Source organism: Neomonachus schauinslandi, chromosome 12 (genome assembly GCF_002201575.2).
Source record: "Neomonachus schauinslandi chromosome 12, ASM220157v2, whole genome shotgun sequence".
NCBI lineage: Eukaryota > Metazoa > Chordata > Mammalia > Carnivora > Phocidae > Neomonachus > Neomonachus schauinslandi.
The window spans coordinates 54,119,899-54,145,395 of NC_058414.1; the positions used below are offsets into that span (position 1 = coordinate 54,119,899).

General features: G+C 40.6%; 1 pseudogene; it reads left to right on the top strand.

The window, feature by feature from the left end:
* Positions 1–19,771: 19,771 nt before the first annotated feature.
* On the top strand, positions 19,772–20,243 carry LOC110580121 (annotated as a pseudogene).
* Positions 20,244–25,497: the final 5,254 nt, after the last annotated feature.

Here is a 25,497-nt window from a genome sequence, read left to right on the forward strand (position 1 = left end):
TCACACCAAAAAATTAACAATAATTCCTCACTATCATCAATAAACCAGTTACTGTTCACATTTCCCCAGCCAATTATTTTTTAAAAATTTTAAACAGTTGATTTGTTTGCATTGGAATTCAGATAAAGTCCATACATTATGATTGGTGCAAGCCATCTGTTGCCCCTCTCTTTTCCTTGAAATTTTTTCTAGGAAGCTGTTTTTAAATTATCATTAGAATTCTGAGGAGTTTTGTGAACTTAAGATTTTGTTAATTGTGTCCTTGTGGTTCATTGAACATTGTCTTTAGTCTCCTGAACTTCTTATAAGTTAGTAGTTGGATTTAGATGCTTAATCAGATTTAGAATCAATTTTTTTTCCCACTAAAACTAATTTGTAGGTGGTGTGTTTTTCCATTTGGCAGTACTTGATGTCTGCTTGTCTATTATTATTATTATTATTGAGTAGACTCATCAATTCATTCAAAGTTGTAAAATGAAGATATTCTAATTCTGTTTTTCTTTCTTCATTATTAACTAATATAGTTCCATCCAAAGTATGTCCTTTCATCCATTATTTAGTTTTCCTGAGATACAGTTCTCAAAGAAAAGGAAGGATAAATGCTCAATTATTTTCCTTTGCTTACAGTTTTCTAAGCAACAAGTTGGCTCCCTAGGATCCTCCAAAGGTGGCCAATGAGATTTTTCTTCTTCTTCTTTTTTTTAAAGATTTTATTTATTTATTCACGAGAGACAGAGAGAGAGAGAGAGAGGCAGAGGGAGAAGCAGGCTCCCAAGGAGCAGGGAGCCCGATGTGGGACTTGATCCCAGGACCCTGGGATCATGACCTGAGCCGAAGGCAGACACTTAACCATCTGAGCCACCCAGGCGCCCGAGATTTTTCTTCTTTTAGTATAATTTTGAACTCACTGACTTAAAACATATTGATGTGTTTGAATTCACTGCACTTATTTTCATTATTGAAGTTGGTCCTTGCTACTTTTTGCCATGACCTGAAAGTCATCGATAGATTCTGAATTGTCTGTTATGACAAGATATTCCTGGCTCATTGTGTACTTTTCAGTTCCAGGCCTGGAGTCAACTGCTCCTACAAAGAACTTGGGTTCCTTTATTAGGAAATGGTATTTAGAGACCACAGTCTGGTTATTGCCATTGGATTGGTTTTCAGTGGAAAGAACTGGCAAATAGGCTTTCCATTTTAAAGATAAAATCTATTTTCAGTTCATATTGATACTTGCAATTCAATTTCAGGTCTAGAGTGTTTTTACTTAATTTCATGAATCTTATATCTGTATGTCCTTTTACTTTTTTTTTTTTTAAGGTTTTTATTTATGTATTTGTCAGAGGGAGAGTGAGTACAAGCAGGGGGAGAGGGAGAGGCAGAGGGAGAAGCAAGCTCCTCGCTGAGCAGGGAGCCCGATGCAGGGCTCGATCCCAGGACCCCAGGATTATGACCTGAGCCGAAGGCAGACACTTAACGACTAAGCCACCCTCGTGTCCCTGTATGTCCTTTTACTTAATGCCAAAAATAATTAGTTTTCAATGATATCAGTATAATTTCCCTACCTTTTCTTTTATTCCATAATATATACACAACAGTCTTAGAATAGGAACATCAGCACTATCACCAATAATAAAAATACTAAGAACAATTTAAGATTTTTTTTTCCAGCAGTTATTTTTGTCATTAAGGTATATTCCGCTAGAGATGTGTACAATAGAGTTACCAGGTTTAAAACTGCTTGGAAAATTTCTTCTTCATGTGCTTAGGCCACCAATTAGATAACAGTTAAATTCTATTGTTACGTTTGACTTTTATTTTTGGGTATTCTAAAAAACTTGTTTCATAATCATGTAAAATACTTAACATGGTCCAAAAACCAAGTCAAAGCAAGATATATTTTTAAGAGTTTAGCTTCTATTCCCACTCATTCCACTAGAGTGCCTTATAGGTATTTATTTTAATCCATTCTTTATTTTAAATCTAATATTTATTTTACTGATTGAATATATCCCATTTGTACCAAAAATATATACAATTAAAAAATCCCCAAATATAAAATATCTGCTATTTATATCATTAGTAATCAGATTACCAAGTTTTAGGAGACGATTCTGATGGTAGACGTATAACGAAGGAGAGACACTCAATATGGCTATGAACGGATGAGAGAGTGAAGAACAGTATGAGGTGAGGTTGGTGGAATAAAATGAGAGGAAGTTGGCTTAGATCTGACTTAGATTTCGCAGGAACACTGGGCTGGTGTGTTGAGAAGAGGCTGGAGGGGAAAGGGTGCGTGTAAGGAGACCAGTTGCAATGTCAATGAGCTAGTGAGAGAAGATGGTGGCTTGCACTAGGGTGGTAGTAAGAGAGGGGAGAAGTGGTGGGATTCTGGACATATTTTGAATATGGATCCTTTGGGGAGTGAATTCAATTCACAGTAAGAAGGACCCAGGGCTATTTCTAGGTAGAGAGGAGGAAGAACAGGGAAAACAAAATGAGCAATTTCATGAAAACCTCTCTAAGACACTGTAACAGAAGCAGCCCTGATTTGTGACCCCTACAACCATGTGACACTGACAGGGGTCTCCATGGGACACAGTCTCTGGTGCATCTGCCTGGAGAGGGCAGAGCCTGGTGGGAGATGTGGTGTAGAGAGGCAGGCCAGAACAGAGTGAGAGGAAAAACACGTGTGAGTGCTTTAGACCACACCAGAGACTCCAAATGGTAGCTGGTGTGGAGGGACATACCTTGTAGTCTGTCAAGGGAGGCATGAGAGTCAGTGAAATTTGGATCATTACCACTGATGGGACCCCACTTGAGTCTACAGACTGGTGATGGTGAAAGAATGATGGGTGCAGATCGAGTCTACTTGGATGGAAGGAATGACATTGGTTCTTCTCCCACAACCATCATAAGAAGCAAGGCCTGTCAGTACTGAATCAGATTGCCACTGAGTAGATTCATAACTGGTTAAAAGATTGGCTCAGTGGATGGATCGGGTCAGTCTTCTGGAGCATGTCATATCTGCATGGCAAAGATGCCATGACGAGAGACCCAGGAAAGTGACAAGCTATCAACAGTGAGCATAGCTACTTGCAACCACAGGTGGTCTGCCACCCCTTCTCCATGAGTTGGCACATGGTTGCTGCTGTGTTCATGTGAAGGTGGGCGTGAAGACAGCAGCACCTACTCCCTTTCCATTCTCCCACACCCTAGAATGCCAGTGCACAGAGGTTTTTCAAAGTGTTCTGACCCTTAAAGTAGAGATTAATAGTAATGCTTAACCCAAGTGGACATCTCACAAATTCTCATCCACCTGTGCTTGAATTATTCAGTGAAACATGTATTGAATGTTTATTAGATGCCAGACACTAGGCTAGGCTCTGAGAACATTGAAATAAATAAAACATGCCCCTGTCCTTTTGGAGTTAAGAGTTCAGTGACAGGAGGCTGGCACAGAACATAATTATTTCTGTACAGTGTGGTACATCTATGGAAAGTCGTGTATAAGCTGCTTTGGCGGGTGTGGAGGCAGGACCTCAACCCAGCGCAGGGTTGAGGAAAAGCTCCCTAAAGTAGGTGAGGCCTAGACTGTGCTGGGGGCTGACGGGGCTGGGAGCGGGTCAGTGGAGGGATGGCGACATAGAAACAGGTCTCCCAGGGAAGAGCAGGACAAGCACAAGAATGATGTGTGAGCAGTCCTCAGAGGGCAAGGCAGGAAGTGGCTGAGGCCTAGGCTGGATACTCAGCAGAGGCCCTGCCTAGAATGCCTTAAATGTCATCCTAATGAGCTTGGACTTTCTGGGGCTGCTAATAAGCCACTTAAAGGCTTTCAGGGCAGGGATATTAGGAATGAAGAGCACATAGTGGATATGAGACATATCTGTGTTTGGTATCATTTTGTGACCAGGAACAAAACAGATATTTTCCTTATGTAAAATTCAAACATTACTAAAATCCATAATGTGGAAAAGTGAAATTTCACCCCCAAATCATTGATGGTGTGGTTATAACTCCTTCAATTTGTTTAATTCTAAAAATGACTTGTGATTATTGTTGGTGGGGAGGTGAAAATCAGATAACACCATGATACTTTTTGCAACTAGCTTTTTTCATTTTCAGTGTATTTTGGACATATTTGCATTTCCCCATAGATCTACCTTATTATTACTATTTTTTAGATCTACCTGAAAGAAGCAGTATATAGGGGCGCCTGGGTGGCTCAGTCGTTAAGCATCTGCCTTCAGCTCAGGTCATGATCCCAGGGTCCTGGGATCGAGCCCCACATCAGGCTCCCTGCTCCGCGGGAAGCCTGCTTCTCCCTCTCCCACTCCCCCTGCTTGGGTTCCCTCTCTCGCTGTCTCTCTCTCTGTGTCAAATAAATAAATAAAATCTTAAAAAAAAAAAAGCAATATATAATCTACTGCATGAATGAAACATTTTTTAAATGATTTATTGATGAATACTTGGATTCTTCCCAACTTTTCTTCCTTTTTAAAATTTTTTACTAAATCAAAGTAATCCATATATTTAGTTTAAGAAGAGAAATAACACTATGGGTTTCTGATGAAAAACAGGAATTTCCTGTCCCATCCATCCTCAGTCCCCTCTCCTCTCAGGCAACTCTTATCAACTCTTTTGGTTGTTTTCTTTAAGTACTGTTTCTTGATTTTTCAATTTTAAATGTTATTTATTCACATTCTAAAATGGAAGATAAGAAATAAGCTCTCTTAGACTCTGCCACGGACACATACACAAAACACTTTCCTTTATCTCTTCTTTCCAGTGTAGTTATATTCATATTTTCAATTAAATCAGTATTCAGTGTTGGCAATATTATGATTATGAAATTATTTTTCAGAGTTCAGCCTCTGGGTTTCCTTTTATACACACACACACACACCCTCTTTTTTCTGTGAAGCAGTCAATTATTCTACCCCAAACCTTTGCCAAACTGCTATAACATCTCCCCGTGTGTCCCAACACATCACGTGTTCTAGCAGTTTCACGTTCTTCTTGGAGGCATCCTTCCAGGGGTCCTCCATCATTCCTGCTTCCCCTTGGATGGGTTCTTCCCTGGGCTGCTGAGCAGCCATTGCCTGCAACTTCTCATCTCCATCATCTTGGGAATTCCCTTTTCTCCCTCCTGCCTTGGGGCCACTATGTCCTAATTACCATATCTTCCTTTACTTGGTTTACTTTCTTGTTTTCGTGCAGTGCATCCTCCAGTAGATTCCTGAGAAATATCTTAAGGCATTTCATGAAATATTTAGGAGGCAGAATTCACAAACTTGATGGTCGGCTGGATGTAGAGTGATAAGAGAGAGGAAGGAATAAGAAATGATCCCCAAGCTCTTGTCTGAAGTGTCTAAATGGCTGAGTGCAAAAGAATGGGGCTGGGTTTGAGAGTGGAGTGAAGACACTGAACGCAGTGAGTTTCCTGAGATGTTGGGCGCAGCAGCTAGCAGATATCTATGTGAATTTCAGGAAAGAGGTCAGAGATAGAGATCCTGAATTTGTACTTGTCCATCTGGATGTGGTTGTTAAACAATGAGAGTAGATGAGATGGGTTGGGAAAAGGATGGAGAGCAAGGGTAAGATTGAGACAAGTGTAAAGGCCAGTTACACATGAACGTTTAAAGAGTAAGCCAGGCAAAGAGGGACGCCTGGGTGGCTCAGTTGGTTAAGCGGCTGCCTTCGGTCCAGGTCATGATCCCAGGGTCCTGGGATCGAGTCCCACATCGGGCTCCTTGCTCAGCAGGGAACCTGCTTCTCCCTCTCTCTCCCTCTGCTTGTGCTCTCTCTGTCAAATAAATAAAATCTTTAAAAAAAAAAAAAAGAGTAAGCCAGGCAAAGAGCCCATGATGAAGGCTGAGAAGAAACCATCCATCAGAGCAGTAGGAAAACCGGGAGGAACCAGAGCCAATGGGCAGTAGAGACAGATTATAGGAATGTACCAAGTACAACAGAGAATTGGAAGGAGGAGGGGGTCTGTTAAGATAATGGTAAAATGGCAAAAAGATAAAAATAAAAATGTGTACTGCAACATTATTTATAATAGCAACAGCTGAAAACAAGCTGTACCATTCATCCTCTAGGGAACAGGTTATATAAATAATGATACACATAGTCACTGGAAGATTATGCCCCTATCAAAAATTACACAGATTTATGCTCACTGACATTTATACTTATTGTTCAGGAAAAGCAATGCAAGTCACTGAAAAATGAGTATTATATGTTCCAATTTATGTAAATCTCTATACACATAGCCATCTGCTTGTGCATGTAGGCATAGACTAGAGAGATGTTTGGGAGAATGTTCACCAAAATGTTAATGGTGATTATCTCTGGAAGAGGAGAATGGGGTAAGTTTTATTTTCTTCTTTGCATTTAAAGTATTGCTTAAATTTGTTACAATAATTATGTAATAAAAAAATAAAACTGCATATGTAGGAACAGAGAGAATGTAGGGAATCTTTGTACTTTCTGCTCAATTTTGCTGGTAACCTAAAACTGCTTTAAAAAATAAAGTCTAATGAAAATTTGTAAGCAATAAAGCTGTTATTAGAAGATAAAATGTTAATGATGTTAAATACTGCAGAGAGACTGAGTAGTTCAATACTATGAAGTAGGAACAGAAGGTACGTTAGAACGAGCTGAGGAGTGAATGGAGCTTGAAGATAATGAGATGCCAAAGATCTTTCTAGAAGCTTGAATGAGATGCAAGGGTGAGAGATAGCGTGATAGGTAGACTTAAACAATAATTCCTTTCTTCCTCTACCTTCCCCGCTCCCCTCCTTTAATTCATTCTGAATACTGTTGCCAGGTAAATTCCCCAGAAACCACATTATCTTGTCACTCCTATCCCAGACTTCAGTGGCTCCGACCCAATGAAGCTGAAATGGCCTGCTTGCCTTTCAGAGGCCTCCATAACCTGAATTTAATCACCATCCCCATATTAACCCAGCTTTTCACTCAAACCCATTAAAAAAAAATATCTTAAATGTATACTTACTGACCATGTATTATAGGCCAGGCACTCTTAAAATCACTCTTTAAAATTGTATATCATTTACCGGACAAAGTCATTATGGTCCCTGCCCTCATTGTAGTTATAAACCACTGAGGATGTCAGACTTCTATATGGCCAATGGTAGCACAGAGTAATATGGCTGTAACTGATTAATGTGCAGCTCTGTAGCACACATAGCAAGGGGCCACTGATGCCCATATTGGCATCTGCTGTTGCTTCTGTGGTCCACCTCATCCCTTCTTAATCCTTCTTAAATGCCTAGATCCTCCTAACCTTTCATATCATAGATCAAGTCTAATCTTGACACCCTTCTTCTTATGATTTGCATGACACTGTATTATGATTCCTTTATCTTTTTGATCATACGATATCTCCTATTCTTAGTTAACTGTGTGTGTGGATGAACAACTTCTTCACAGTGACTGTGAGCTTTGAAAGCCGTCACAGTATCTAGCACAGGGTTAAACACGTAGCAAATGTGCAGTATGGAACTTATCAGGAAGCTGCTCACCCAAGATCCTTAATATTTAGAGACAAAATAAAATTAACGTTGAAGGTGGTTTATCTGAAAGCATCCTAATGTAACCTATAGGTAACAACAATTCTGAAGGGCAGAAGGGGAGGGGGTAACAGGATGGGGGTGGTTGCTAGCGCTTCAGAAGGATAGACTTCAAAATGATGAAGAGAAATAGGGAAAAAAAATTGGTTGTAGTCAGAACCCAATCAAGATGGCATACACAATAAATAAACCCAAACTCAATTATTATGCATGACAGAGAATAAAAGCTCAATTATTATTCAAGACTGTAAAAGCACAAGTATGGTCTAAGTATGAGGTGGCATTATGAGTCCATGGTTAAAGAGATAATTGCAATAATGACTATGTAAACAGAAATAGGACCTTGCCAAGGCTAGGAAGGCATCTTTATACTGTCCTTACAAGGATATCACATCTAAATTTTATCTTAATATTTAAAAAGGAATGTGTAAGCATCACGGAGCCCTGTCTCCCAAATTTTATTCCACTGCACATTAGATCAGCAGGATGTTAATAATGGGTGTTCCATTTTTAACATGGTCTAACGAAACTGGAAAATGTTGTTATAGAAGACCCTGAAATCTTTTGATTAAAATGATGTGAAGGACCTATGAATAGAGTTTAAAAGAGAAAAGATTCTTTTTTTTTTTTCAGGAGTAAAATAAAACTGAGGAGAGAACAAGTGGCTCTAAGTAGAAGGAGGGTTATTATAAGCTGGGTACATCACAGCTGCTTTATCTCCATAAAGTCACAAATTGACATAGTGCAGCTAGAGAGAGTTGGGTCAGCAATGGACTGCATAGTGAGGATGTAAGAGGAAAATATTACATTATTATTGCGAGAGAACCTATCATCTTCAACTTTGGACACATGATAGGAAAGGCCAAAAACCATTTAAGGATGATTTATATATCTTGTTGCCTGAAGCTGGCAGGGAGGTGACCCTCTGAATTTCTTTTTCACTCTAGAATTCCATGAATCTAGCACTGTGAACCCTAGAATGAGGGGTATTACTGTAAGATCTGGTTTTAGCTCCTCTTCTGCCACCAACCTACTGAGCCATCTATAAGATGATGATTATGATTTCTCATACTATCATACAGGAATTTCCTCAAGATTAATTACACAATGCTTGTAAGGAGCTTTCAGCTCCAGGGAGAAACACAATGAAAATATTTATGGTAATAAGTTGAACCATAAGAAATTGCTGGTATTTGACCATTGATGGTCTATAAAAATGGCAATTTCATGTGATTTAACTCAATAAAATTCATCATTCATCAAGCCTCCTGTGTGGCAGGCATGGGCTGGGTCTGGGGATATAAAGATGATTGAGACATTGTCCTTGCCCTGAGGGAGCTCTCAGACCAGTGAGGGAAATGGACACTTGAATAAAACACTGCAATGCAGGGGGACGGGTGCCACAGTGGGAGTATTACAAGACGCTGGGGACAAAAGAGAGAGAGCCAGTGATTCTGTTGGGCCAGGAGGGGAAGCCCAGAAAGAGGCAAGGAAAAGGTGGCTTTGTTGAGGATGTGACATTAATTTAGACTGGATCTTGAAGGCTGAGGAATTCACCAAGTGGAAAGGACCACTCTAGGCTGAGGAAATAGCTGTATAAAAACAAAGAGGTATGAAAAAGACTTTGTGGGGGGAAAAATTATTTAAATAATAAGATAAGGAGATATTAATCAAACCCTCTGTAACTCATTCCTATTAGAATGTCCTCTTACTGAATATGAATTACTATTTATCCAATTTTGCTCTTGTTTACTAGGGATCTTGCAGGTTTATCAGATGGCTACAGCAGAGGATGCCTTTCAGCAGAAAAAGAGAGGAAGCTGGACAGGTTTCCTGGAGGCCTGTGTACTACAAAAAGAAGGGGTTTCATCCTGAGGGTGCTAAGGAGGCACTGGAGAATTTTAGGTAGGGTAATGACATGATCAGCTCTGGCCAAAGAAAGACCACTGCGGTGGTTTCATGGGGGAGAGGTGACAAGCAGATGCTAGCAGAAGTAAGGACAATAGTTGGGGAACTGTGGAGAGGAGAGGATCCTAGCAAGCCGCAACATTTAAGGGACAAGAGCAGTTTGGGAGGCAGAAAGAGAACTGAAGAAGGTGAGTTACCAAAGTCAAGGGAGGAAAAGGCTTCCAAAAAGTGAAATAAGTTCAATGAGATAAAAACTGAATACTATCCCTCAGATCTAGAAAGTGGTCATTGGTTATCTTAGCAAAAGCAGTGCCAAGGACAGAAGTCACATGTCTATTGATCAAACCTCAAATGGGAGGTAAGGATTCTTTGGAAGCAAATCTACTTTTAAAGAAGATTCATTGGAAAGGAAAGAAGAGCATTCCAATAACTAGAAGGGGCTCCAGAATTGGTTATGGCTGTTGGTTATTGGTATTGGTTTTGTTGTTTTGGAAAGAGTGGAGAGGCTTGAGCAGGTATGAAGTTTAGGGCAAGAAACCAGGGGGAAAGGAGGGACAAGATTGAGATCACGGAGAGGGAAGGACGCAGTGGCTTCAAACATCCAGGAAGGTTCCTTCTTCCTTCGGTCTGGAGGGGAGTTGGCGAGCATGGATGCAGATATGGATAAATTGGATGGTAAGACTGGACTAGGGGGCGGGAAGGAACATCTTTGACTTCTTGTTCTCTGGCCAGTGGAAGCAAAAGTTATCAGTGGAGAATAGATGGTTTGGGCTGAGTTGGAATAGGGGAGCTTGACTGCAGCACTGGGGATGTGAGGTGGCTGTGGAGAGGCGAAAGGGCAGGGAAAACTTGTAAGAGCACTGGTTGCCCCGCGGAGAATGAAAACCATAAACTGTGGTGACTGTGATTCACATTTGTGTTATTTTTTTCCAAGCAGTGTTTGGCAGCGCAGATGCAGGAGATTGGGAAGAAAAGCAGGGCTCCTGAGAGGGGGTGGAAGGGTGGTGAGGAGGGAAGGTCACTGAGAAGGAGTGGTTGACTAGAGGAACCATCATGATGACTCAGGGTACACAGAACAGGAAGTAGAACCTGTGGATAACTGCTGGGCTTGGGACAATGGGTGGATTTGGGAGACCTAATGGAGGTCTTAGGAGGTCTCAGCAGGCAGGGACAGTGAGGAGAAAGAAAGAGAGGGAGTTAACTACGTAAAGGGATTTGGCTGAGGAGTGGCTGGTCAGAGTTCAATGTCTGTGGTGGAATACTGTGAAGTCATAACAAGAATCCTGGATGGCTGCAAGAGTGGGGTGCTCAAGGAGGGCACAGATGAAGGTGGATGGAGCTGAGTAGATTAAGAGACATTCAGGCAAGAGTAGAGATGAGTATTTCCCCAAGATATTTCCTTGCTCAGGATAGTGGGAGAGAGAAGGTAGAGATTATAGATCAGGTTCCAATTTGTTATTTAGGAAAACACACTCTTTAAGTTTAGTCCCTCTTTGAGAATACTCTTCAGCCAATTGGTTTTGTGTGCCACAATCTCCTCCTGTAATATTTACTTCCTTTTCGTTCCTTGTAACAGGATTAGAAATGACCTCTCTTCAGTGGTAAGTGGGGCTATGGCTTGCTTCCTTCTCTTTCCCAGCCTCCTTCCTGCTTCCCCCTCATTTGCTACCCTCTGAGGCTGGTGGGTGGGTGGTTCATCAGCGATTATCTCTGCTCTTGCCAATCATCATTCACCTGCCTGAGGAGCAATGCTAACAGTTTTAGGGGCCATAGAAGTGTACTTCTATATAGGAGTGGCCATTTCAGAGCCCAGGTCTGGTTTCTCTTTTCCCAGCATCCTTCTCCCCACCAGGGCGCAGAGGTTTCTAAGTGGTTCTACCCACGCACGAGGGAGTTGTCTGTCTGCCAACCCATCCTGCTCCTGCCAAAGCTGCTTGACAGTTCAAAGTGCACAGTTTGAAATAGATTTTTCATCAATATAACGTATCGTATTAAACTTTTAATCCACAGAACAGTGCAATTTACCATAACTTTTTTTTTTTTTCTTTAGGAGAGGATAGTGTCCCAAGCATCAAGCTTTGGGATTTTCCTGTGGACAAATGTTGAGTGGCTTCACTTGAACTCCACTGTCTGTCACAGGCCTTCCTGCTGCAGGAAACACAAAACTGTGTCAAGTTAAAAGTTCTGGGGCTTCTCGTCCAGGATCATGACAACCCGGTTTAGCTTGCTTTCCTGTGATAATGCAGGGCCTCTTTCGGAGTCTCGCTCAGCCCCGTCTGACGTGAGTCAGCATTTCTGTGCTTGTTCAGCTTCTAAGGTTACTGAAGCACCATGGGGGGCACAGTTCGTCCTGAGTCACGCTGCAGGACTGTGGCAGGCTAAAATCAGACCAAGAACTTGTTTCCACTAGGCAGAACTCCTGGACGCGGTTATGTTGATACCGGTCCTGCACTTCTGTCTTTAAATAGTCCAGTGGCAGTCATGTTTGTAAGTCCCTTTGTAGGCTCAGTGCAGGACTGTGTGAAGCTCAGACTGCAGCTTGAAAGGATTCTGGCAGTTTCTGCCAAATATAATAATACTTAGGTCGAGGAGTGAGAAAAAAGCTGCAAGATGGCAGGGGTATAAAGTGCAGCTGAAACAGGAGAGCTCTTCATTCGCCTTTCGATCGGCAGTCAGAACCGACACTCTTTTTTTTGCCTCTGGAAAATTCTTTTCAATCCCAAATCATTTTTCCCTTGAAATAATTAGATTGAATGTTCATGATGCAAGTATATCCATGTGCACGGCTGTTGTGAGTCTCCAGAAACAATTCATGTTCCAATGTGCCAGGATTTAGAGCCAGAGAAGAAGGGTGGTTTCGGATTAATGACGTGCTAAATTTATCATGCATTTTCTTACCTTCTTTTCCTTGAATGTAATTTTGAAGAGACAGGAATCCAAGGGAGTGGATGTGGTCTTTTGTTGCTCAGAGCTTGACTTTCTTCCACATTAAAAATTGTAGCCCTCTTTCACTAACAGTTGCTCACAATATTATTGGTAGCCATCATAAACAAGAAATACACAGTGAAGGGCCTTAGTCAGCAAATTTAGAATTTTAAAACAAAGGGGCATTGGAGGCCACCTGGTCCAGCCACCTACCCACGGTGGGCATCTGTTCTCCAGCATCCCCAGTGAAAGAGCTCAGTGGTTCTCAAAGTTTGTTGCACATTAGAATCATTGGAGGAGTTTAAAAAACCCCAAATGCTGGGGCTCTACCCCACATTGATTAAATTAGAATTTCTGGGAATGAGGCCAAGACATCAACATTTTAAAAAAACTTTCCCGAGGATTGTAACATGCAACTAGTTTTTGACCAAAGATCTAGCTTCTGCTTAGCTGTGTCCCATGATGAAAAATCTCTGCTTTGTGGGTGACGATTCACTGCTACACAGTCCATTCCTATTAGAATTAATAGGAATTAGTGCATCTCTGGAGGCCATCCAGAACCAGTCAGCTCCCTCCTTCACTGGCTAGCCCTCCAAACACATGAAGACAGTAAACAATTTGCGACGCACTAAACTGTATTAGCTATAACTTCTTCCTTCCTACGACCCAAAGTACCAATTTAAATTACACTCTTAGATTATACTATTTCACAGTGTGGCAATGTGGCTTTTGATCCACTATTTGGCTATTATCCTGTCCTAGCTTCATTACTTTGACTTCTTGATGAAACAGTTCGACAACCACAGAGAAAAAGTTTAGATTTCTCTCAAAGTTTAAGCAAACCGATTTTTGAGTAGCCAATATGGGATATGAGGTGTGTTTCCCTCCTTCCCATGGGCTGTCATGTGCCCAGCAACCAGCTCTTTCCTTCTCCGGCTCCGTACCGCCTGTCTCTTTCCTGCCAACTTACTCTCGTTGGGGCCCTGCTTGCTTTTGCTCTCCCTTTGTCAGCATGTGAGCCTGGGTGGTGGCCAGGCCTGCCGGAGGTGTGGCAGAAGAGAGAAGGGGGGAGAGAAGAGGAGGATGTCTCTGTCACACCCCAGTTTAGGAACTCAGCTGCCGTGTCATAGAGGCCTGATCTAGCACATATGATAAGAGGCTCAGTTCTAGAGTCAGATCTTCTAGATTGGGGTCCTGGTTCCCCATTACTCTAGGAGCAACCTTTGGGGAGAAGGGAACTCAGCCTACAGGAGCCTCAGTTTCTTCATCTGTAAACCAAGAGCGACACTGTAACCTCTGTGAAGCAAACAGGTAATCCTTGTAATGTACTTGGTACAAGGCCTGGGGCGTAGCTAGTGCCTAATAAGAATTAGCTCTTATTGTCTGATCTCCCCATGCCCCCAGTCTTGTCCACAGGCCAGCCACCGACCCTTTTCTAATCCAACCCAGGCTGCCCAGCCGCACCGCCGACCCTAACTTCTGCCAGCCTCATCTCCGAGGACCTATCTTGTGCTTAGCTTAGACTTCAAGTCCAGCTCCTTGCCATTCACCACCTCACCTGGGCTCAGAATGCCTCCCACAGACACTGAGAGAAAAAACAACAGCCCTTAATATTAGCTCTCATTCCACTGGTTCCCATGGGTTGGAAGGGACATCCGGTGGCAAAAATCTTGCTCCTGATCAGTTTTTCTCTTTTTTGCTTTCACTTTTCTTTCTCAACGGGCCATATGAAATTGCACTTGGAACTGTGGTTTGTCCTTTGTTTAAAGCCTGCCAGGAAAATCATTAAGTTTTTAGTGGGCGCTGGAGGATATCTTATTTCCCTTTCCATTTAACAAACATTAAATTTTTGACCAGGGTTTCCTGAACTCCACATGCTCGCAAGATGGCTTTTATTTTCCTGGCTGCTTCATTTCATTTTGTCAGTACTGCAGCAAAGCTCTGGGAATGGGATCTGTTAGGGCCATGTCTCCACCAGCCAAGATTTGAAGGGTGCAACAGATTGAAAATTTTCAAACTGCAAAACAGTGCTCAAGTATGTGTTCAGTGAGCAACGAAAGGCTTCCTTGCAGAGTCCTTGCTCCCTCTGTTGGGTAAATGGATGACTTTCCAGGGATGCCACATAAAAGAGTGATTAAAAAAAAATGGCTGTAGGCAGCCGCGAGATGGATTCTTCAGCCCAGTGTACATCTCTTGCTGTTCAAAAACAAGTTTAAATTAGGTTCTATAACCATTCAACCACATCCCCTGATGTCTGTACATGAGTCATTCCCTAGTGAAGGGAAAGGAGGTTGGTATGTTAAGTGTTGCTGAACAGTTCTCAGGAACCTGGCACCCCAAATGTCAGGTTGGTTTTACATGGGTCATATTTAAATTATAACCATTGGTTTTTCCAGAGTGTTTCTAAGCAAGCTGCAAAAAGAGGGCAAAAAGGAAAAAAAAAAAAAAAAAGCAAAAAAAGCCACCAAGAGATGAGAAAAAAAATTTTTTTGAAGATTTATTTTATTTATTTATTTTTAGGGAGAGAGAGCATGAGAGCGGGGGGGACGCAAAGGGAGAGGGAGAGACTCTCAAGCAGACTCTGAGCTGAGCACGGAGCCAGACGCAGGGCTTGATCTCACGACCCTGAGATCATGACCTGAGCTGAAATCAAGCGTTGGAGGCTTAACAGGAAGCTTAACTGACTGAGCCACTCAGGCGCCCTGAGAAAAAACTGTTTGACTGTAAGTACTCAGAACCACTATAAATAAAACAAACTCCAGTACTACTCTCACTTCAAATTATAGTCCCTTGATTTTTTTCACTCTAATTTCCATTCACTTGACTCTAAGTGGGCAAATCTGTCCTGATATCAAGTGGGCTTGCACTCCTTTGTCCAAGGACATGAATTTACCTTGCTTGCCCAGGCCGGTAGACACATCCACAAATACACTTGTAGCTATAACTACATGAAGAGGCCCCAGCAGCTAATCTTGGCCTTAATATATAAAGAGACTGTACATTCTATATCCACTCTCCAGAGGGTAGAGTTCCTCTTTTTTGAGTTGAGTTTTTGTTTCCTGTAGTGGTGATGGGCTCACCACTGATCCAACCTTGGGGGGGGCAGTAGTTCAGTGTGTGGTATTAGAGAAAAAAGCAATATTGACTTTATAACACCATTATGGAACCAACTAACTATGTCAACCACGTTAAGATAATTAGCACCACCCTAAGATAATTAACACACATATACACTCACAAACATGTTAATGCTGCCCTGGAATAGACATTACATCATTTCCTTTTATGTGATCTGTTCATTCATTTATTTGTCAAGCAAATGTTAATTCATTCATTACTAATACAGACTGGAAAAGATGCGACAGCACATTTACTGTTTCTAAAATTCATGTACTGAGTCTCTCTTGCCCTTGAGTTACATGGATACCAGGATAAAACAAAATCAATATTTGTTCTATTCATCCTGCATAAATATTTTCCCAGACAAGTGGCTATTTACCATACTGAGTCAACAAACACTGTTGGAATATTAGAAAGGTTCTCTCAAATTCCCATGGGTCTGGTAACATGGCCTAGGAAACTACCCAAAGGGGAGGGGAACAGACCTTGATTGTGTGCCTGTCACAGTGAGTCACTATGCCAGCCATTTACAGATGTTGTAGCATTTCATCATCATGAACACCCTAGGAGATAGCTACTGTGATTCACTTCATTTTATAGATGAGGATACTGGGGCTCTAAAAAGGTTAAGTAATTTTCTTAAAATGTTCTGCTCTGATGTTTCAATGATACAACATTTTCCTAATTTTTCCCTTTCTTCTCCTTCTCAGCCTTTTTACTATTTCTTTCTCCTTCCCCCTTCATCCATGGCTCAATTTTGGACATTCTCCATCTATATTCCCTGGTGATCTCATTCAGTCAATGGCTTTAAATACTATTCATGTGCTCATAGCTCTCCAGTATGTATCTCTAGCCTCAAATTCTCCCATTGCTGCTAGACTTGCATATCTAACTGCTTACTTAGCATCTACACTTAGATGATGGGCAAGCATCTCCAAATTTGTATGTGCAAACTGGAGACCTTGATTTTTTTTTCTCTGCAGATCTCTTTCTCCCTGATTTGAACCACTTTCATAAATGGTTCTACCATTCATACAACTGCTCATTAAAAACAAATAAATACCCCTCTTTTCTTTACTACCTCCCCAATCAATAACAAAAATATATTGTAAGTCTGTTTGCATTTTTCCATCTCTACCTTTGCCTAAACTTTGCCCCCAATAATACCTCATCTGCCTTTTTCCTTCTCCTTGCCTAGAATGTAGGTTTTCTTCTTCTTTCTTTTTTTTTTTTTTTTATGGCCGAAGATGTGGCATCCATTCGAGCATAAGAGAAATGGCAGCAGCATCACAGAGACATTAGCTCTGATATACTAGATACAAAACAACACCTTCAGATATCATGTTCTGAGTGAAAAATAACTTGTTTCTTTAATCCCAAATAGTCATATTATTTTCTTATTATTTGCAGGTGAAACATTCCTGATAAATGATCTCTCCCCACCCGCATCAATCCATATCCACACAGCATCCAGAGAAGTGTTTTGTTGTTTTTTTAAACATAAGCAAGATTTATTCAGTAACCAAATATTTACTGAACACATATTATGTGCTGTGAATGCTTCTAGGTTCACATAGATATAAGATACACCAGTGAACAAAGCAAACAGAGTTGGGACACACTAGTGAACAGAGTAAAGACCCTTGTTTTTGTGGAGGGCAGAAATATAATAATCATGTAAATAAGTGAATTACTTGTATGTTTGAGGATGATGTATGCTATAAGGGGAGAAAAGGAAAAATTATAAAGCAGGGTAAGATTGATCAGAAGTGAGAGTGGCAATTTTAAAGTGTGGTCAGGATGGATTCAATGAGAAGGGGGCATCTGAGAAAAGACATGAAGGGCCTGGGTGATAGTGGAGATGGGTTGGAGTTACCATCAGCTCAGATGAGGAAGGCTGAGAACAAATCAGACTTATGGAATGAGATGGACATCTCAGTTTTAGATATGCTGAATTTTAAATATCTACCAAAACATTTGAGAAGAGATGATGTTGAGTAAGCGGTGGAATGCATGAGTCAAGAATTCAGTTGACAGGTCTGCACAGTGGAGAAAAATTTGTGAGTCATGGCCTAGAGATGGTATTTAAAGCCATGAGATTGCATGAGATCACTAAAAGGGTGAGTTCTGTTAGAGTAAAAAAGACTAAGTCCTAGAACTGATCTGTTGCCACTTTAATAAGTTGGGGAGAAGAGGAACTGGCAGAGGGGACTGAGAAGATGCAGCCGGTGAATTAGGAAGACAACCAAGAAGCTGAGGTGACCTGGAAGCCAAATGAAGATAGTGTATTAAGGATGAGAGAGTGATCACTGTTACTGATTGTCAAATAAGGTAGGAACTTAAAACTGATCATCGGCTTTAGCAACAATGAGGTCACTGGTGACTTGACAAGAACAGTTTTCATGAATTGTTGGGGAAAAAGCCTGAGTTGAGTGTGTTTGAGAATAGGAGGAGACTAATGGCAGTTTCTTTGAGATGTTTTGTGCAAAGGTGAGAAAAACATTAGAGTGTACCTGGGAGATTTTTTTTTAAGGTGGGAAAATAACATGTTTGCATAATGATGAGATGATCAAGTAGAGATTTAAAAACGGATGATCAGGGGTGCCTGGGTGGCTCAGATGGTTAAGAGTCTGCCTTCGGCTCAGGTCATGATCCCAGGGTCCTGGGATCGAGTCCCGCATCGGGCTCCCTGCTAGGCGGGGAGCCTGCTTCTCCCTCTGCCTCTGCCTCTCTCTCTCTCTCTCTGACTTTCATGAATAAATAAATAAAACATTTTAAAAAATAAATAAATAAAAACGGATGATGTAGGAAAAAGAGGGCTTGCCACACAGGGCCACAGAAAGAACACTAGCTTTTGGTCAGGAAACAGAAGCAGAAGTGAGGGGAGAGACTAGGCCGGAAGACTTTACTGGAGTTCCCTGGCAGAGGCAAGGCAGGGCAGGATAAACAATTTAGGATTGGCTAGTTTGAATAATTTCAGTGGACTCTGGGCTATAGGGATAGTCTCTAGCTGTCTGGCATCTGGTCCTGGGATGATTAAGGCAGAGAAATATTGCCTCCTTGGGTGCACAGAACAGATGGAGAGATAGGACTCTGGATTTGTTAGTTCATATTACAAAGGCATGCTCATGGTTGAGTCTTTTGCTATCTCTAAGAACTGACTAGCCATGGAGGGACTAGAAAGGTTTTTTAAGATGTCAAAACATCTTGGGACGCCTGGGTGGCTCAGTCAGTTAGGCATCTGCCTTTGGCTCAGGTCATGATCCTGGGGTCCTGGGATCAAGTCCCACATCAGGCTCCCTGCTCAGTGGGGAGTCTGCTTCTCCCTCTGCCTGCATCTCCCCCTGCTTGTGTTCCCTCTCTCTCTGATAAATAAATAAATATTTTTTAAAAATGTCAAAACATCTTAATGTATAGAAAATTAAAAACATGATTAATACACAAACACAACTAAAATGCCTGGACATCATATAAAAAACTAACATAAAAAGACCCTGAAAGGTGGAGAGAAGAAAGCAGATTGGCAAAGGACCTCAGGACCCAAGGACCAAACTTGTGATGATTTTCCTGGGTTTTCCTTTTGCCCCATTTATTGCAGACTTGGAGCTGGCATCTGGAAATGCCAACAACAGGAGCAGACAAAAAAAAGTCCCAACAAAACCCTGCTCTTTCTAGTAAAAGGATCAGGAAAAGGACAGTCTAGGAAGACAAAAACTTTTAGACAGTAACTACTTCACTCCAGCCAAGCACCACAGAAACAACACTGTGACTCTACCCCACCCACACCAGCAAAAGCCAAGAAGGAGCCTAGACTTCCAACCTCACAAGGCTGTAACAAGGCAGCTTACCTTTCCCTCTGGGGTGGTCCCAGAGGAGGCCAAGTGGGGACTCAGGGCTTTTACCCCACTGGCCAGTATTGAGGCCCACTCTTTCTGCAATGCCAGTGGAGACCACCTAGGGAGCAGGAACTCCCATTCCCATGCAGCAGTAACAAGAAGTACCCCTTCTCCCAGGGTAGACAACTTAAGTCCTAATATGTCAATAATCACATTAAATGCAAGCAATCTATAAAATAATAAAAAATATAAATGCAAGCAATCTAAACGCACAAATTAAAAGACAGAGATAGAGTATATTAAAAACCATAATCCAACATATGCTGCCTATAAGAAACTCATTTCAAATATAAAAATAAAGGCAAGTATGGCCCTTTTACAAAGATGGTGCTGAAGGCTAAGAAGGAAGCCCCTACCCCTCCCAAAGCCGAACCCAAAGCAAAGGCTTTGAAGGCCAAGAAAGTGGTGCTGAAAGGCATCTACAGTCACAAAAAAAAAGAAGATCCGCACGTCACCTACATTCCGACAACCCAAGACACTGCGTCTGCGGAGGCAGCCCAAATATCCTCGAAAGAGCACCCCCAGGAGAAACAAGCTTGATCACTATGCCATCATCAAGTTCCCCCTGACAACTGCATCAGCCATGAAGAAAATAGAAGACAACAACACACTTGTGTTCATTGTGGATGTCAAGGCCAATAAGCACCAGATCAAACAGGCTGTGAAGAAGCTCTACAACATTGACATGGCCAAGGTCAACACCTTGATCAGGCCTGATGGAGAGAAGAAGGCATATGTTCAACTGGCTCCTGACTACGATGCTTTGGATTTTGCCAACAAAATTGGAATCATCTAAACTGAGTCCAGCTGGCTAAATCTAAATATAAATTTTTTCACCAAAAAAAAAAAAGAAATTAAATAAAGGCAAGTATGGAAAAAGATAGGCCATGAAAACATTAATCAAAAGAAAGCAGGAGTGGCTATATTAATACCAGATAAAGTCAATTTCAAAGCAAAGAAAATTACCAGAGACAGAGAGGGATATCATATAATGATAAAAGGGTCAACCTATCAAGAAGACATAGTAATCCTAAGTATGTATGCACCAAACAACAGATCTGTAAACTATATGAAACAACAATTGACAGGACTGAGAGGAGAAACAGACAAATTCACAATTACAGTTGGAGACTTCACTATGCCTTTCAGCACAGATAGGATAACCAGACAGAGAATCAGTATGGATATAGAAGAGTCCTAACAACATTATCAAGCAACAGGATTGAAGCAACATTTACAAGATACTCCACCCAATAACAGCAGTATCCAAGGGACATATGCAAAGATAGATAATATCTTGGATCATAAAACAAATCTTAACAAATTTAAAATAGTTGAAATCATACAGAGTGTGTTTTTTGAACACACTGGAATCAAAATAGAAATCAATAAGAAAGATAGCAGGAAAATACTCTAAATACTTGAAAACTAAATACACATTTTTAAGTAATCCATGGGTCAAAGATGAAGTCTCAAGAGAAATTTTTAAAAATACATTGAATGAATGAAAATGAAAATACAACATGTAAAAATTTGTGGGACATAGCTAAAGCAGTATGGAGAGGGAAGTTTTCAATACTAAAGACATGCAACAAAAAAAAAAAAGGAAAAGTCTCAAATACATTATATAAGTTCCCACCTCAGGAATGTAGAAAAAGGAAAGCAAAAGAAGCCCAAAGAAAGCAGAAAGAATAAAATAACGGATTAGAGTAGAAATTGAGGACACTGAAAATTAAAAAATAGTGAAAAATCAATGAAACAAAAAAATCAATGAATCAATGAAAGAACTGGTTCTTTGAAGAGATCCATAAGATTGACAAACTTTTTGCAAAAAATTGACCAAAAGAGAGAAAAAACCAATTACCAATATCAGGAAGGAAACAGGGGATAGAACTATAGATCTTGCACAAATCTAAAGGATAATAAGGGAATCTATGAGCAACTGTTCACACATAAATTTGACAACTTAGACAAAATTAACCAGTTCCTCAAAAACCACAAACTACTGTAATTTACCCAACATGAAGTTGATAATTTGAATAGTTCTATACTTACTAAGGAAATGAACTGTAATTTTAAAACCCCCTAAGACAAAATCTCTAGGCCTAAATGGTTTCACTGGAGAATTTTGCCATAGGTGGAAAGAATAATTAACAATCAATTCTACACAATCTCTTTCAGAAAATAGGAGGAAAAACATTTGAATTCATTTTTTAAAGCTGGTATGACTTCAATATCAAAACCAAAAATAGCATAAAAAAAGGAAAATTATAGACCAATATCCCTCATGAATACAGACACAAAAATCCTTAACAAAACATCATTAGCAAATAGAATTTAGCAACATATGAAAGAATTATATACCATGACCAAGTGAGATTTATTGTAGGGCACAAGGCTGATTCAATATTTTAAACTAAATCGATGTAATCCACTATATTAACAGGCTAATGAAGAAAAATCACATGATCACATCCCTCAGTATAGAAATGTATTCCATGCCATTGATGATAAAAAATAAAAAACCTCTCAGAAAAATTGGAATAGAAGAGAACTACATCAACATGATAAGGAGTACTTACCAAAAAAATCCACAGCTAACATTATACTTAATGGTGAAAAGCTGAATGCTTTCTCCCTATGTTCAGGAGCTAAATAAAGATGTCTGCACTCACCACTCTTATTCAGCATAGTGCTGGAAATTCTAGCTAGTGCAGTAAGGCAAGGGAAGGAAACAGAAGTTGTACAAATGGAAAGAAAAAACTGGTACTATTTGCAGATGACACGGCAGTCTACTTAGAACATCCCAAGGAATCTACAAAAACAACTTCCTAGAACTAATAAGTGAGTTCGGCAATGTTGCAAGATACAAGATAAGCATTCAGGAATCAACTGTATTTCAATCTACTACCAATGAATCTGTGGACACTGAAATTTAAATTCCAATACCATTTATAACTGCTCAAAAACAAAAATAAAATACTTAGCCATAAATCTAAGAAAACATGTTTAGGACTTGTAAGGTAAAGACTACAAAATGCTGGTTAAAAAAATTTTTAAAGAATAGATGGACAGGGCGCCTGGGTGGCTCAGTTGGTTAAGCGACTGCCTTCGGCTCAGGTCATGATCCTGGAGTCCCGGGATCGAGTCCCGCATCGGGCTCCCTGCTCGGCAGGGAGTCTGCTTCTCCCTCTGACCCTCCTCCCTCTCATGCTCTCTGTCTCTCATTCTCTCTCTCTCAAATAAATAAATAAAATCTTTAAAAAAAAAAACAGATGGACAGTTGTATGGTGTTTATAGATTGGAAGACTCAGCATATTAAAAATATCAGTTCTCCCCAAATTAACATACAGGTTTTACCCAATTTCTACCAAAACTGAGTAAGATTCTTTTGTAGATATAGACAAGATTGTTCAAAAATTTATATGAAAACTTAAAAAAAATAGAAGAGTTAAAATAATTTTGAAAAAGAAGAATAAAGTGGGAGGAACCAATCTACCTGATTTCAAGACTGGTTAGATAGCTTCTTGAATCAAGACTATGTGGTACCAGTAAAGGGATAAACACATAGATTGATAGAACAGAATAGAGAACCCAGAATACATTCACACAGATGTATTCAAATGACTTTTGACAGATGTACAAAAGCAATTCAATGGAAGAAAAATGGATGTTTCAAAAAATGGAGCAATTGGACATCCATAAGCAAAAAAAAAAAAAAAAAAATGAGCCTCACCATAAACCTCGGTCCTTACACAAAAATTAATTCAAAACGGACAACAGACTTAAATGCGAAACATAAAATTATGGTTAAAAAAGAATAGGAGAAAACCTTTAAGCTCTTGGGACAGACAAAGAGTCATAGACTTGACCCCAAAAGTATAATCCATGAAAGGAAAATTGATAAATTGGATTTTATCAAAATTAAAAAGTTCTGCTTCGTGAAAGACTATTAAAAGATGAAAGACAAGCAACAGATGGGGAACATATTTGTGAACCACATATCTGACATAGGAATAGGATCTAGAATATATAAAGTACTCTCAGAACTCAAGAGTTAAAAAATCAACAAATCAATCAGAACATGGGCAAAAGACATGAAGAAACATTTCTCTGAAGAAGATATATAAGTGGCCAATAGACATACGGAAAGATGTTCACCATTGTTAGCTATTAAAATGTCATTAAACCACAATGAAGGGGCACCTGGGTGGCTCTGCCTGCCACTCCCCCTACTTGTGCTCTCTCTCTCTCTCTGACAAGTGAATAAATAAAGATCTTAAAAAAAAACAACCCACAATGAAATGTCTGTATGTACCTATCAGAATGGCTAAAATAAAAAAACAGTGGCACCACCAAATTCTGGCTAGGATGCAGAGAGGTTAAATTACTCCTACTTTTGCTAGTGGGAATGTACCCTGATACAGCCACCCTGGAAAACAGTAATGTAGTTTCTTAGAAAACTAAATATGTAACTACCTTGTGATCTATTAATTGTCCTCCTGTGCATTTATCCCAGCAAAATGAAGACATATAAAAATTTGTCCATGAGTGTTTGTAGAAGCTTTATTTGCAGAAGCCCGAAATTGGAAACACCAGATGTCCTTCAATGGTGACAGTTTAAATGGCAGTCCATCCTACCACGGAGTATTACTGAGCAATAAAAAGAAATAAACCACAGATTGCACACAGCAAAGTGAATGACTCTTCAGAGAATTATGCTGAGTGACAAAAGGCAATCCCCCAAAGCTACACAGTGTATGATTCCATTTATGTAACATTCTTGAAATGGCCAAACTATAAAAGTCAATTACAGAATAGTGGTTGCCAGGAGTTGAAGATGGAGGGGGAGCAGGCAAAGGTGAGTGGGAAGTGAGTGTCGCTATTAAAAGCAACATGAGGGATCTTTGTGGGCACTGAAATGTTTACCTTGACTTTCTCTAAGACTATCCTGGTTGTGATAACATTCAATAGATTTACAAGCTGTCACCATTTGGGGGAAACTGGGTAAAGCGTATGTAGGACCTCTGTATTATTTCTTACAACTACATGTGAATTGACATTTATTTCTCAGAATAAAAGGCTTAACTCTAAAAATTATTTCTTTACTTCCTGTTGCTTGTAAAATAAAAGGCAAACTTCTTATTGTGGCCTGCAGGGGTTCGTTTGACCCTGTCCTCTGCCTAATCCTCCAACCCTTTGTCACAGTGCTTTTGTTTTTCTCTAACTTTAGTCACATGACTGCTTTACTCTTCCTTTAGCTTCTTCAAGCTCTTCTCTACCCCTGGTCTTAGCCTTTGCTATTTCCTCTGCCTGTGAATGCTCTCCTCCCAGCTCTTTGCATGGCTCCTCATTCTGATTCTATAGGTCTCAGCTCAAACTCCACCAGCTCGGAAGAGCTGTCCCTCACCTGCAGAGCACATGCACCCAGACCCACAGTGAGAGACAGCAGTTAGGCCCTGCAGCTGGGCTGAATCACAGCACCTGCACCTAATGGCTCTAAGACCTGGGCACCATGCTTAACATCTCTGTGTCCCCAGCTCTAAAATGGGCCCACCCAATGAGGTCTCCCTTCAGAAAGTTGTTACTAAGGATTAAATTGGTTAACATAGGCAAATCATTTAAATTAGTACCCGGGATGCAACAAAGCCCACATAGGTGTTATTTGTTATTATCTAAAAAAACCTCCTAAAATCTCACTGGTTTTCAAAGTGCAATCCCTGGAGCAGCAGTGTCCCATTAACTTGTGAGAAATGCGTATTTTCAGGCCCCGCCCCAGATCACCGAAGCACCGCCCCCGCCCCTCCCCCCCGCCCCGCCCAATCTGTGTTTTAACAAGCCCTCCAGGTGATTCAAGCAGGCCACTGGCTTATCGCATATCCCTATTTACTTCCTTAATATCACTATCAGAGATTGCCATTATCAGTCGATTTGCATGATTAATGCCCATCTCTCTTGCCAGAACAGCATTCTATGAGGGTGAAGCCGTCAAATTCTTCACTACTGTATCCCCAGCTGCTAGTCTGGCACAATGCAGGCACTGAAAAAAT